A 13,216-nucleotide genomic window follows, 5' to 3' on the forward strand; every position below is an offset into this window, starting at 1 on the left:
CTTGGTGATGGTGTTTTGTGTATGACAACAAAAGACAGGCAACAACAACATAATTAGACACATGAGACTACATTCAACTTAAAGCTTTTGCACAAGAAGAGAAACAATCAGCAAAATGAAAATGAAACCTATGGTTTGGGGAGAAAATATTTGCAAAATTTTTTTAACCAAAGTATTTGTAAACCATGTATAATTAAGAAGCAATCACATATATTCACAAAACTAAAACTGAAACCCATGAAATTGAATTTAAAAAGTAAATAATTTAATTTTTTAAAAAATAAGCAAAGGACCTGAATAAATATTTTTCCAAAAGAAGACATACAAATGGCCAACGAGTAGATGAAAATGTGCTCAAAATCACCAGTCAAGAGATGAATGGAAATTAAAATCACAGTTAGATATACATTTACATTGTCAGAATGGCTGGTATCAAACAGACAAGTGATAACTAGTACTGGAAAGAATGTGGAGAAAAGGGAACTCATTACTGATGGAAATGCAGATTGGTATAGTCACTACGAAAAACAATACAGAGATGTCTTTAAAATTCAAAAATAGAACTACCGTATGCTTCAGTAAATGCATTTCTGGACTAGAAGTATATCCAGAGGAAATAAAATCATGACCTATAAGAGGATTTTGCTCCATGTTCATTGCAACATTATTCATCACAGCCAAGACATGGACACAACCTAAGGGCCAATCAATAAATTAATATATAAAGATGATATCATACACACACACACACACACACACACACACACACACACACACACAACATCAGAACATTATTCAGCCTAAAAATAAAAGTAAATTGCTATCTGCTACCACATGAAAGATCCTTGAGGTCATTATGTTAAGTGAAATAAGTCAGACAAATGGAAAGGAAAACACTGTATGATCTCACATTTATGCTGGTCCACGGACAAAACATTGAGGGGAAAGAGCCTAGACTAATAAGTGCAGCTCATTTTCTCTCAGACCCAAGGACATCTGAGACATATCCATAAAGAATATGAAAACTCATCATAAAATGCAAAGATATTTAGCCAAGAATTTAGAGTTTATGGTTTATTGGAAACTGAAGGCGTTGCCGCCTTAGTGACCATATTTTATCTGAGGACTCTCTTCAATGCTCGTTTTATGTCTTTGTTCTGCAGACTGTAGATCAGTGGGTTGAGAACTGGGCTTACAAAGGTGTAGAAGACAGCTATTATTTTGGATTCCTCAACAGTCTTCTCTGATGGTGGTCTTGCATACATGCAGGAGAGAGTCCCATAAAATGGGTTACAGCCAGCATGTGGGAACCAAAGGTGGAGAATGCCTTGTGCCTTCCCTCTGCTGACTTGATCTTGAGAATGGCAGCAATGATGAAGGCATAAGACACCAGGATGATGGTGAAGAATTTGGAGAGGTTGAAGCCAGCTGATATGAGCATGGCAAGCTCTTTGACATAAGTGTCAGAACAAGAAAGCTTGATGAGTGGCGGGTCAGCACAGTAGAAGTGGTTGACGTTATTGGTCTACAGAAGTTCAAGTGGAAGGTCTGGATGGCCTGGAACAGCCCATCTGAGAAACCACAGGCATAAGGGAATGTGGCCAAGCAAAGGCAGACACGCATGGACATCTTCATACTGTAGTGCAGAGGGCTGCATATATATAGCCACTTAGCAGTCATAGGCCATTGCTGCCAGCAAGTAAAAGTCAGTGAGGAGTAGTGCTATGAAAAGGTAACACTGTGCAAAGCAGCCAGCAAAGGTGGTGGTCTTCCTCTCTGACAACAGGTTAGTCAGCATCTGGGGGGTTGCATTCAACGTGGAGCACAAGTCCACAAAGGCCAGGTTAGTGAGGAAGAAGTACATGGGCGTGTGCAGGCGAGGGTCCAGTCTGATTACCAGCACCATGCCCAGGTTGCCTAGGAGGGTGACAAGGTAAACAACCAGATACAGCACAAAGAGCAGAGGCTGGAGCTCTGGGCAATCCATGAGCCCCAGGAGAATGAATTGTGTTATCACACTGTCATTGGTGATGGGCAATCTCTGAGCCTGTGCCTGCACCTGGAACAAATGCAATGAAAGCAGACGTGAAGGTGCAAATCGCAGTACTGACTATTGAAATGATTTTCCTCTCCGCCTCCAGATACTATCCCAAATAAATACTGCCGTAACCTGATGTCATACTTCTGCTGAATCATTATTTCCATTTTCTCTATACTGCACTACTATTATATTTACCCTAGGTTCACCTGTATGAATGGCTGTACCTACTGATAAGTATACTTATGCCTAAGCCATTGTCTAAGCTGTCTATATACCAAAATACTATTGTATTTCTCTCTCTTACCTGCAGGCTGTACCTATAGATAACCATAATTATACCTACAGCTCTACCTATCTATACATCAAAGCTGCATATCCCCTACCTCCCTGCACTGTTTTCTCCCTATAAGGCTCAATTTAAAAGCCAGTCCTTTCTGAGAATGTCTCAGCCCATTCCTGTCGTATATGAGTATAAATTAATCCCTCTCTACTATTTGCTTCATGCACACCCTACATACTCTATTTTGAGCGCATTATATCCCCATAATGTATCCTCTTTCTACTCATATATTATTTCTTCAGTGTCTGGGACAAAGTCTAGTTCATTATTGTACTGTGACTTCTAGGCATATATTTATATACTGAATTGTAAAAAGGAAAAGAAAAAAAAAACAGTATGAGCATGAAAGAATGAATTATTTGAAAACTTGCACTCATCTCTGTATCCCTACAGAGCTTTTTGTGACGTCAGATCCTTAGAAGAGCTAAGGATTTTTTTAACTTTAGTGTACAAAGCTTTTATTTGAGAAGCTTTTTAATCAAGCAAATTGACAGAAAGTTGGTTTCAGAAAGTGTCACGTGGGATACTGGAATCTTCACGTTTAACAATTATCCAGGAGACTCTAATGAAGATGCTCCTAGAATCACACTTTAAAAAGGCACAGTCAAATATGTCAAATAAATGAATAAAGAATTATCAAATCAAATGAATTCTCAGGCAGTATTTTGAGAACAGTCTACAGTAAAGACATAATATGTTGATAAAGAAAAGAAGTAACTTTGGTGCGGTTAGTATTTAAGTTGTTGATCACAATTGTATTTATCCAGCGGTATTACAGTCCTGATGGATTTTTATCTCGCATTCACCACTTAACTATCCTGAGTCCTCTCCTCCTTTCTCCCCAGATGCTTTTGTTTTTGTCTGTTCACTTTTGGTTAATTTTTCAAAACCTACACAATTCTTGTTTCATTTCTATGTTACTTTATTATAAGTTTTAGAAAGGTAGTGACAAGTTATTTTGCACCTATATCTCCTTCACCAAGAACATTATGTGCTTAGTTAATATTTGCTGAATATGCTAATAATAGTTACTGATAACATACAGTGATCCTTAACCAAGATTCATGTCATTTTTCTCATTTGCAAATGGACATAATATCTGTCCTGTCTCCTTCTCACGTCTTTGTGGATGTCAGACTAGATATTCATAAGACAAGTATTTCTTGGTACTCAGCATATTGTGTGATTAGGCACTTCAGTTACAAAATGAACAAAACCTTCAAAAACCCCTGCCTTTGTGGCACCCAGATTCTAGTGAACAGACTGTGCTGTAAGTAAGTCCATAGTGGTTCAAATGGAATTTGGAAGACAGGAAGTTCACATTTTAATAATAATACCAACAAAATTCATGAAAAGTTGACTCTTTTAGCAACAAATTGAAGGAGAAGGAAAGCAAGCAACAAGGCTCTTTTAAGAAGGGTGTTCTAGGAGGAATAAACAACAGAACTACTACTGAGCTGTCACCCCCACTCCTGGGCATATGTCCAGAAAAATACCAAAAGCAATAATTTGAAAAGATACATGCACCCCAATGCTCATAGCAGCACTGTTTACAGTTGACAAGGTATGGAAACAATCTAAGTGTCCATCTGCAGGTGAATGAATAAAGAAGATACAACGTATATGCAAATGGAATATTACTCAGCCATAAAAAAGAATGAAAATTTCCCATTTGTGGCAACATGGATGGACTTGGAGAGCATTATGCTAAGTGAAATAAGTCAAAAAGAGAAAGACAAATACTGTATGATATCACCTCTATGTGGAATCTAAAAAATACAACAAACTAGTGAATAAAACAAAAAAGCAGACACAGATATAGAGAACAAACTAGTGGTTACCAGTGGGGAGAGGGAAAGGGGGAGAGGCAAGTTGGGGTAGAGGAAAAGGGTTGTTATGGGATTATACAAAATTATGTGTGAAACTTTTGAAAACTGTAAAGCACTACAGAATTTAAAGAATCTTTCATTCAATAAAAATTACAGTAAAATACATATAACATGAAATTTATATAAAAAAGAAAATATGAAGACACCATACGTGACCTTTCTTTGAAACTTGTACACATGGGTACAGAGTTCACACAGAGCAGCACAGAAGGTCATAAGTGAGGTGTTTCCTAAAACACAGATGTTTCACTTCATTGAGAATCTGATCCATCTCTACCTATCAGTTTCCTGCCAAAATGTCACAACCTCCACTGGAGAACAGGAGTTGGTGGTTAGTTGCAGCTTCTCTGCAAGAAGTGTCAGCAAGAAATACTCTGAGAAAAAAGGGTATCTATTTGTATGACAGCAGCAAGGTGGCTCAAGAGAGTCCTCATACTCTTCAGCACCCAGAGAGAGAGAGGTGGCGGTTACCAGGACAGAACATAATGGAAAGACAAAGATCAGGATGCTGGAATTCCAAAGTTATAAAGACACAGCAGGAAACTGGACTTGAGGTTTCACTTGCAGAAGGTCTCATTTATTATATGTCACTTAATGATTGCCTGTCGGATCTGAAATATCTTTAACTCACAAGCTCAGAAATTTATGTGGGATACAGACGTAACCAACTGAAGTAGAGCAGTAGTGCTGATAAGTGGAAAGAGGTTTAAAAAATAGGATTATAAAGAGTACGTGTTTACAGAGAAGGAAAATCACAGCTGGTCTGGCTGCCTGAGTCAGGCCAGAGGAAAGATTTGAACATCTTCTGCAGGTGGCTATTAGATTCCTGTGCTCTGAGGATAAGAAGTCTTATATTTAGGATCAGCTCTGTCTTATGCATGAAGACATGTCCTTATAATTGTGTGGGGTGAACAGAGTGTTTGCCTTTCTTGGTTCTTTTGCTCTAGCAATGGGTCTGTAAAATGTTGTCCAGAAAGATCAATAGAATTTCAATAAGTTTTTTGTCCAGGAAATTAGTTGCAGTTCAAACTCTGATACTGAAAACAGAAAGGGTTGCTTGTATATATTTTGAGCAAACAAGGTACAAATATGTGGGCATCAGTTTGAGACTTTAATACAATCTCCTCTTGACTGAAAATAAAGTAGAAACACAAAGACTTACTTCTGGTTCTGATAAGCATCTATTTTCTCAAACTGTGATTGAGGGAGTTCACTAATGCCTCTGTAAGCCCACAAAGGCAACCATATTTCTAGCAGGATATGGGAGGCAGGGGCCTGCCCTTAAAGCAGATCTCAGAAGGACTGAAGAGCTGCAGGAATGAGTGTGGCATTGGGAGTCACTTTTTTCAGAATTAATTGGAACACTTGGGGATCAGAAAGCAAATTGCAAGTCTCAGTCATATTCTCCATAATTTCAAATTACTGTTTTACCCTAAGACTTTTATGGGAACCACACGAAGAATTTCAACTTGAAATTCTGATGATCGTCTGAGTTTTTATGTTCTTCTTTTATACTGAAACTGTCTCCTCTCCAAAATCCAGAGCTCTTATCAGAGTTCTCCTTGATGGGCATTGCTGTCTGGAACAGGATCAGGCATAAGCAGAAACAGACAAGGTAATTGGCAAACACCTTTTATGCAGGTAATTTAGTTGATTTCTCAAAAGAAAAAACAAAAACTAACAGATAGGGACTTATTCTGAAGTCTTAGCTAAAGAAGTAGAAGCGCCACTCCAGGAACAGTGATGTCTAACTCACCCTGCCACGTGGCTGTCGAGTGGGGGGTGGGATTTGAATGCCTACTTTCACATACCAAGTTGACTTCTTTTTCTATTGTAGGTAGCTGCCATCCCTCAACCTGAAGTCACAGTTTGTCTTCCTTTTCTTCACATTTTTTGAAATATTCCCTTAGCTTTCCCTTCATCAGTGCTTTCCTTATTCTCATCAGATTTAACTTGGTCCTGGCATGAATTGAAGGGATCACATTGAAGTCTTCTCAAAAGATCCTTTCTCTGCCTCCCCAGAACTAGGTTTGACCTTCATCCCCCATGCTGTGGTACCACTCTGCCCCATCCTTGGGTAACACCCTGTGTTTTATTTACCTGCTGATAATTCTGTAGCCAGCATTAGATTGCAAACCCTTATGAACAAAGACTGTAACCTCGACTGCAAGTACAGGCTGCGGAGATAACAGCTGTTCAATGAATATTGCTGAACGGTTTAGGGAGTGTGCATGTTTAATTCAGTGAATGTACAGTAAATCTTGGGTGTTTCTTCCCAAGTAACTTTGCTTCTTATTGAATGTATAACCTCAGCCCTCAAAAGTGAAGCTCTGCAGAGAGATGATGTGGGATGAGTGAATAAGTTAAAAAAAGAGGAAAGAAAACAAACTGGAGTAACTAGTGATAGGTACGAGGCACTGAATACTTAGTCTGTGCCAGGCATTAGCCTTATTGCCTCACAAGACTGAGCTCACTATTCCTCACAAACATCGTGGGTTGTTAGTATTATTATCTTCATTTTACAGATGGGAAACCGAGGCCAGTAGAGGTGAATCAACTTTCACTTGTATATAGAGCTAGTAAGTTGAGAGGCTGGGATTCAAACTGGCTGATATGTAATCTTCCAAATCATCTTGCTTAGGAAAGACATGTGACAAGCTCACACAATAGTACACAGTCTCTGGGTACAGGGGCATTCATTCATTCATCCATATAGTTAAATATTTAGGGAAAACCTTCTATTTGCCACCATATGGTCAACACAGAGGGTGTAAGAGAAAGCCAAAAGGTGATTTGTGTCCTTAAAGTGCTTCTGCTTTATGATGGGAGGGACGAGGCATGAAAGGTCTACAGTCAGGTTTCAGATTATTATGAATTAGTGAAAACCATGTTGGGAAGGCAAGAGAATAGAGCTTGCACTGCTCAAAGAACTATACTGTAAAGGGCATAGTGATTATTAACTTAATAGATATTTATTGAGAGCCATTTATATTCTAGGCTTGGGGATAAATGCTGACCTTAAATTAGTGAGCAAAACTAGAATGGACCTGGCCCTCATGAAGCTGACAATTCTCCGGCAATATAACCATGAATTGATCATACAGATAATGTTAAATTACAGTTGGGAAAAGTTCTATAAATCAAAGTTATATGGTACTGTGAGAATGTATATTAAGAGGATAAGACGTTGAGAGATCAGCCAGGTAGGCACTGAAAATGCAAGAGGAGATCTATAACTAAATCCCAACAAAGACAAAAACTGAAGCTGAAAATTAGCAAATTAAAAAAAGCCAATATGTTACTTACAGAGAAATAACCAATCATCTGGCAGGGCAACCATCTGTACAACCAAACTAAAAGAAGCCAGAAAATGAAACATTTTTCAATACTGAATGCAAGTATCTGTCTGTCTACATTCATACCTAAATAAATTCTTCTTTGAGAATGAAAGTTAAGACAGGAAATTCTCAGACAAGTGAAAACAGAGAAACTTTCACTGAAAGAATTGATTAAGGGCATTCATCTCACAGAAGAAAACGAAATCATGAATGAAGGGTAAAAATCCTGAAAGGGTAGAAATCATGAAAGAACAGTGAGATGCTTTGAAAAAGGTCACTAAAGTTAAATGAACATTGATACTGAATAAATATTAAACACAATTATAATTGTTATCATATGTAAAATATATACTAATATTTAATATTCATCATTAAATAATTTATTATTCTATGCCTGCAAATGAAAGCATATGTTAGAAGCAGGATGTAGCCAGACTTAAACAGTCTAAGTTTCTTTTATTGCAAAGTAGACTTACTGATCAATGGAGACTTAGTTAATTCAAGTAGGTATATTAAAACTTAAGGGAATTATTAAAAATAGAACATGGAATGTGTAATAATCAAAGAAGAATTAAAAAGAAAAAGAATTTAGAAAATACAATTGAATCCTTAGTCAGTAAAGGGAAAGGCAGAGGGAAAATTTTTTTAAAGCACAAAATAACCTGTTAGAAAGAATCCCAAAGTATCAATATTCACAATAAAATAAGAAACTCGGTGATTAAAAAGACTCAGGGCTTGAAAATAAGAGTATTGTGATAAGTGAAAAAGTCAGACAAAGACAAACACTGTATGTTATCACTTATCTGTGGAATCCATAATATGAAACAAAACTAGTGATTATAACAAAAAAGAAACAGACTCACAGATATAGAGAACAAACTAGTGGTTACCAGTGGGGAAAGGGAAGGGCAAAGGGCCAAGATGGGGTAGGAAATTAAGAGATGCAAATGACTGTATATAAAGTAAATACCTTATGAGGGTATATGTACAGCACAGGGAATGCAGCCAATATATTATAATAACTATAAATGGAAGATAACCTTTAAAAATTGTAAGTCACTGTACTATAAATCCAGAACTCTATAATATCTAAATCAGCTATACTTCAATATGAAAAAGGGAGAAATACACACAATAGGTGTTAAGTAACTAAAAATGATTTAAAAAATACTGCTTATGGTAAATGCACATCAGACAGAACAGGCTTTTAGAGTGTAAGTATCAGAGATGGGATGAAAACTATAAATAGTAAAAGGAATATTATGAGTTTATTACTTGACATGGTCTAATTTTAACCTCAAGGTTTACAAAGAAAAATTGCAAAAAGAAATAAAGTCCACAAACATCTCTCTCAGTTGTATGTATGAAACAAATGCTTGGAGGGATAAGACCTGGAAAAAGCAGAAAATTCAACTAGATTGACTACTAGACCCCTGCTCTGCTCAGCTCCCATCTTTTATGAGAGATTTTCAGCACCAGAGGCTTCCCTGCCTTCTGTGCCTGAGGAGGAGACACCAAAGAATGCGGTGGGGCCCATGACTGGAGAGGTGCGCAGTATATGGAACAAAAGCAGCTTTGAATGAAGACTTGACAGTGATCAGATATGCTTGAATGAGCGGTCTTTATGGCATTTTCTATTTTGGGGTCCATGCTGGTAATAGTTTATGATGAAAAAAATGAAACCACAAAACCAGTTTCACTACAGGGATATATATTGTTTAAAAAAATTAAAAGAAATAATAAAAAAAAATTGAAGGAAATCAGGCATTTCCATCAAAAAGCTTTATGAATGAGGATTCTATTGGGCCAGTGCTAACATGGAAAGATAGTTCTTAGAGTAATGACCTGAGATCCCTAAAGATCTTCATTGATAAATAATTTGAACAGAAGGAGAACCCAACCAAATAATCAAACAAAAACCTCTCATGCTACGGTTAACAAGTTTCTGGAAAATAGTTTGGAAGTCATTAAACCCCCCAAATTCTAACAAATTGTCATTGCTGTAGCATCATCTTTCACTTATGTCTTTTATAACTTTGTACCTGTATGACTACTGTGGATAAAATTATCTGTCCTTTATTGACTATTGAATTTTAGAGCAATAACAATGCTATCTAGTCTTGTCTTTGACTTTCTATGTGTGTGTGTTTTTTTTAAATAGAATGAGGCAATGCTGTGAACACAAGCTAATACTTTGACACTTTCTTCCAAGTCTCACAGGCAAATTACAGGAGACAAAAACAAACTCCATGACAGATAGTGATTTGTTATTTTAAATGCTCACTAATTGGTAGAGAACATTGATATGTTACATACCTGTGACCAAATGTCTATGCTACTGGGCAAACAATTTCTTTTGAATCACTTTCCTTACTGTGTTTTTAACATCTTTGTTTCAAAAACTATAGATCAAAGGATTTAACATGGGACTCACAAAAGTATAAAAGACAGCTACAATTTCCCCCTGTTCTACAGATGCCTCAGAAGGGGGCCTCAGATGCATGCAGAACAGTGTCCCATAAAAGATAGTGACAGTAGTCAGATGGGACCCGCAGGTGGAGAAGGCCTTGTGCCTCCCCTCTGCTGAGTGGATGCGCAGGATGGCTGAGAAGATGAAGATGTAGGAGATGAGGATGATGGTGAAAGAACAGGTGAGATTGGCACCAGCCACCACGAACATGGCAGTCTCTTTGACGTAAGTGTCTGAGCAGGCCAGGACCATGAGAGGTGGGTCTGCACAGTAAAAGTGGGTGATTGCATTGGGTCCACAGAAGGAGAGGCAGAGCAGCAGGATGTCTGTGCCAGACCCTTTGCAAACCCATAAATATAATTAGCAGCAACAAGAGAGAGGCAGACACGTCAGGACACTTTACTTCCATATGACAAGGGTTTGCAGATGGCCACGTAGCGGCCATAAGCCATCACTGCGAACATGTAATAATCTGTGATCACCAGGGCAATGAAAAGGTGGAACTGTATAAAGCAACCTAGCAAGGAAATGGTTCTTCTCTTGGACAAGAGATTAAGCAGCATCTGAGGAGTGACACTGGTGGCGTAACAGAGATCTACAAAGGAGAGGTGACTGACGAAGAAGTACATCGGAGTGTGAAGTTTTGAGTCAGTTCTGATTAAGAAAATGACGCTCACATTGCTGATTACCGTGATGAGGTAGATGACTAGGAACCCTGCCAAAAGGACAGGCTGCAGCTCCGCCCAGTCTGTCCGTCCCAGGAGAATAAACTCAGTCCCCACAGTGTAGTTTGTCCTTACCATTATGCTTGCTTAACTTCAAATGAGGTCTAAAGTAAAGGAAATAAAAATGCATTTGTCTCTGGTCATTTTTCCATTACCCACATCATGTCGTCGGATACTTAATCCTCTCTCCAACTTGTAAAAGCTGTAACACAAGGAAATAGCATAGCAAGTATGAGATTGATGTTTCAGGTACCTAAACTAATAGAGTTCCCTTGTGTATAGGCAGTCACACTTCCAAATCCTGTTTTGAAAGTTTTTCATACTTGAAAAGCTTGTATTCTTTCCTGATTTAGTTTTCATAAATTGTTTACTTATACTTCCCTTAAACATTACTTTTCCTTGAAATTAGGATCCTTTGTTTCCTATTATACCTTTTTTATTATATTATATTATTATATTACAGTGTTAATTTCTGGTGTACAGCATAGTGATCCCATTATACATATGTATTTATTTACATTCTTTTTTTGTATTGTTTTTCCCTATAGGCTATTACAAGGTATTGATTATAGTTCCCTGTACTATCAGTATGCCTTTTGATGTGGTATCAAAGCATCAGTCACATGTTTTCACAGCTACATGGACTCAAGGAGGTGGCACTGATAAATGACACGGATCTTTCTAGAACTGGACTCTGTCCACCAGCCCTTCTAAACTCAAGATCATTTTCAGGATGATCCCTCACCCTGCAATGCATGTCCCTTTCCCCTGCTCTTGTCTGTATCAAATGGCCCACATATCACCAAATCTTAAGATTCAGCTCAGGATACCTGAGCCTTTGTAAAATATAGCCAGTTATTGGGGGCATGAGTGTGTTCATGGGGCATGAAAGTAAATCCGTGCTCTTTGTGTAGAAACAGATAAGCATGCCGCACATGAACCATATGCCTGTGGCACGTAACACCATGCATGACAGTGATAGTAAATACTCAAGCTGGGAAAGGTTAGGGGAAAAATAAAATATTAAAAGACACCCTGGATGGGGAGGAGACAATCATCAGAAGAATAGCAGAATTTAGATTAAGGTGTTTGATAATTCATCAGAATATGTTTCAGGCCATAATTTTATTTTTGTTCATTAAAATATTTATTTCTGGGGTGTAAAGTGTATTTTAACAACGACTAATCCTACCTGTGAAAGAAGAGTGATTCTCAGTGACAGCGTGGCTGGGAAGGACCAGAGGACTTTATAGCAGACTCGTCATAGAGGGACCAGCTCCCTGTGGTGCAATTATTTCCAGCAGACAGCCATTCAGACTATAGACAACCACCACTGTTTTATTCTTTTTAAATTATAACCTGATTGAGAACATGATTTTCTTTGCCACTCCCCAGTATCATCAAGACATCAAATCTCCTGAAACTGAAGCAATGGGATTCATTATTTATTTTAATTTATGCCTGAGTGCCTCGATATTTGGAGACTTTACTTGGGAGAAATATTAAGTTATCTTGCTTACAAAGGATAAAATAGAGCATGGTGTGCGGAGTAAGTTTGGGGTCTAGAAAACTGTTGGAGATCAATCAAGTATTGTTGAACTTGGACTGGTTATTTCCTGATTTTATTTTATTTTTTAATAGGTATTATACTGCACAGCAATGGAGTCACTGTGGGTATTCAGATAATATAAATGTGCTAGTGATTCTTCCTTTGTCAGCCTGCCCACCCAGACCCGCTGTCTTGTTTCCAGCTGATTTTTGCCAGTGGGAGAAACCAGCAGCATGTCAGAGGTGGGAGGAAGAGAAGAGTAGCCAAACTGCCCTTTCCTTTTCTCCCAGTTTCACAGTGAATGCACTGGAGTAGCTGCATTCTTCCAAGTAATCTCCTGCTGGGGTGTGTGTTGAGAAGAAGGTGGCCAGGGCTCTTCCTGGTTCTGGTCCTCCCTGGACTCCAGACAGTTGTCCCTGCCTGGACCACATCAGGGCTACGATGGAAATTGCCTTCTGCAATCAGCCTCCAGATGCTTAAGTCTTTGACTGATTTCTTTAACATTTCTTTCACTGATTCTCTGTCTTTTCCTTAAATTCCCTTCAGTTAAACCGTCTGAGTAGCATTTTGTTTTATTCCATGTCCCTTATTCAGGTGAGAGTGGTACATGGTACTTACTCAATAAATATTACATTGGAAGTTGGAGCAGTAATAGTCATTATTGTAATAATAATTACTCCTCTTGTTAAAGTTTGAGATATCCCTGGCTTCATCATTGTTGGATGTTAAAGGGGTCATTGAATCACCCTCCTTCTGGCTCCTGATTTGGCGGAACACTACACAGGGGAGTCAGATATTAATATTACTGGCATTGCCACAGGTAAAGTCGGTTTCAGAACGTGGCTTAGACATGCTTTCCTGCCC

General features: G+C 38.2%; 2 pseudogenes; both read right to left on the minus strand.

The window, feature by feature from the left end:
- Positions 1-1,115: 1,115 nt before the first annotated feature.
- On the minus strand, positions 1,116-2,372 carry LOC141576089 (olfactory receptor 5M11-like; annotated as a pseudogene).
- Positions 2,373-9,943: 7,571 nt separating this feature from the next.
- LOC141576139 (olfactory receptor 5M5-like) lies at positions 9,944-10,881 on the minus strand (annotated as a pseudogene).
- Positions 10,882-13,216: the final 2,335 nt, after the last annotated feature.

This window comes from Camelus bactrianus, chromosome 36 (genome assembly GCF_048773025.1).
Source record: "Camelus bactrianus isolate YW-2024 breed Bactrian camel chromosome 36, ASM4877302v1, whole genome shotgun sequence".
Taxonomy (NCBI): Eukaryota; Metazoa; Chordata; class Mammalia; order Artiodactyla; family Camelidae; genus Camelus; species Camelus bactrianus.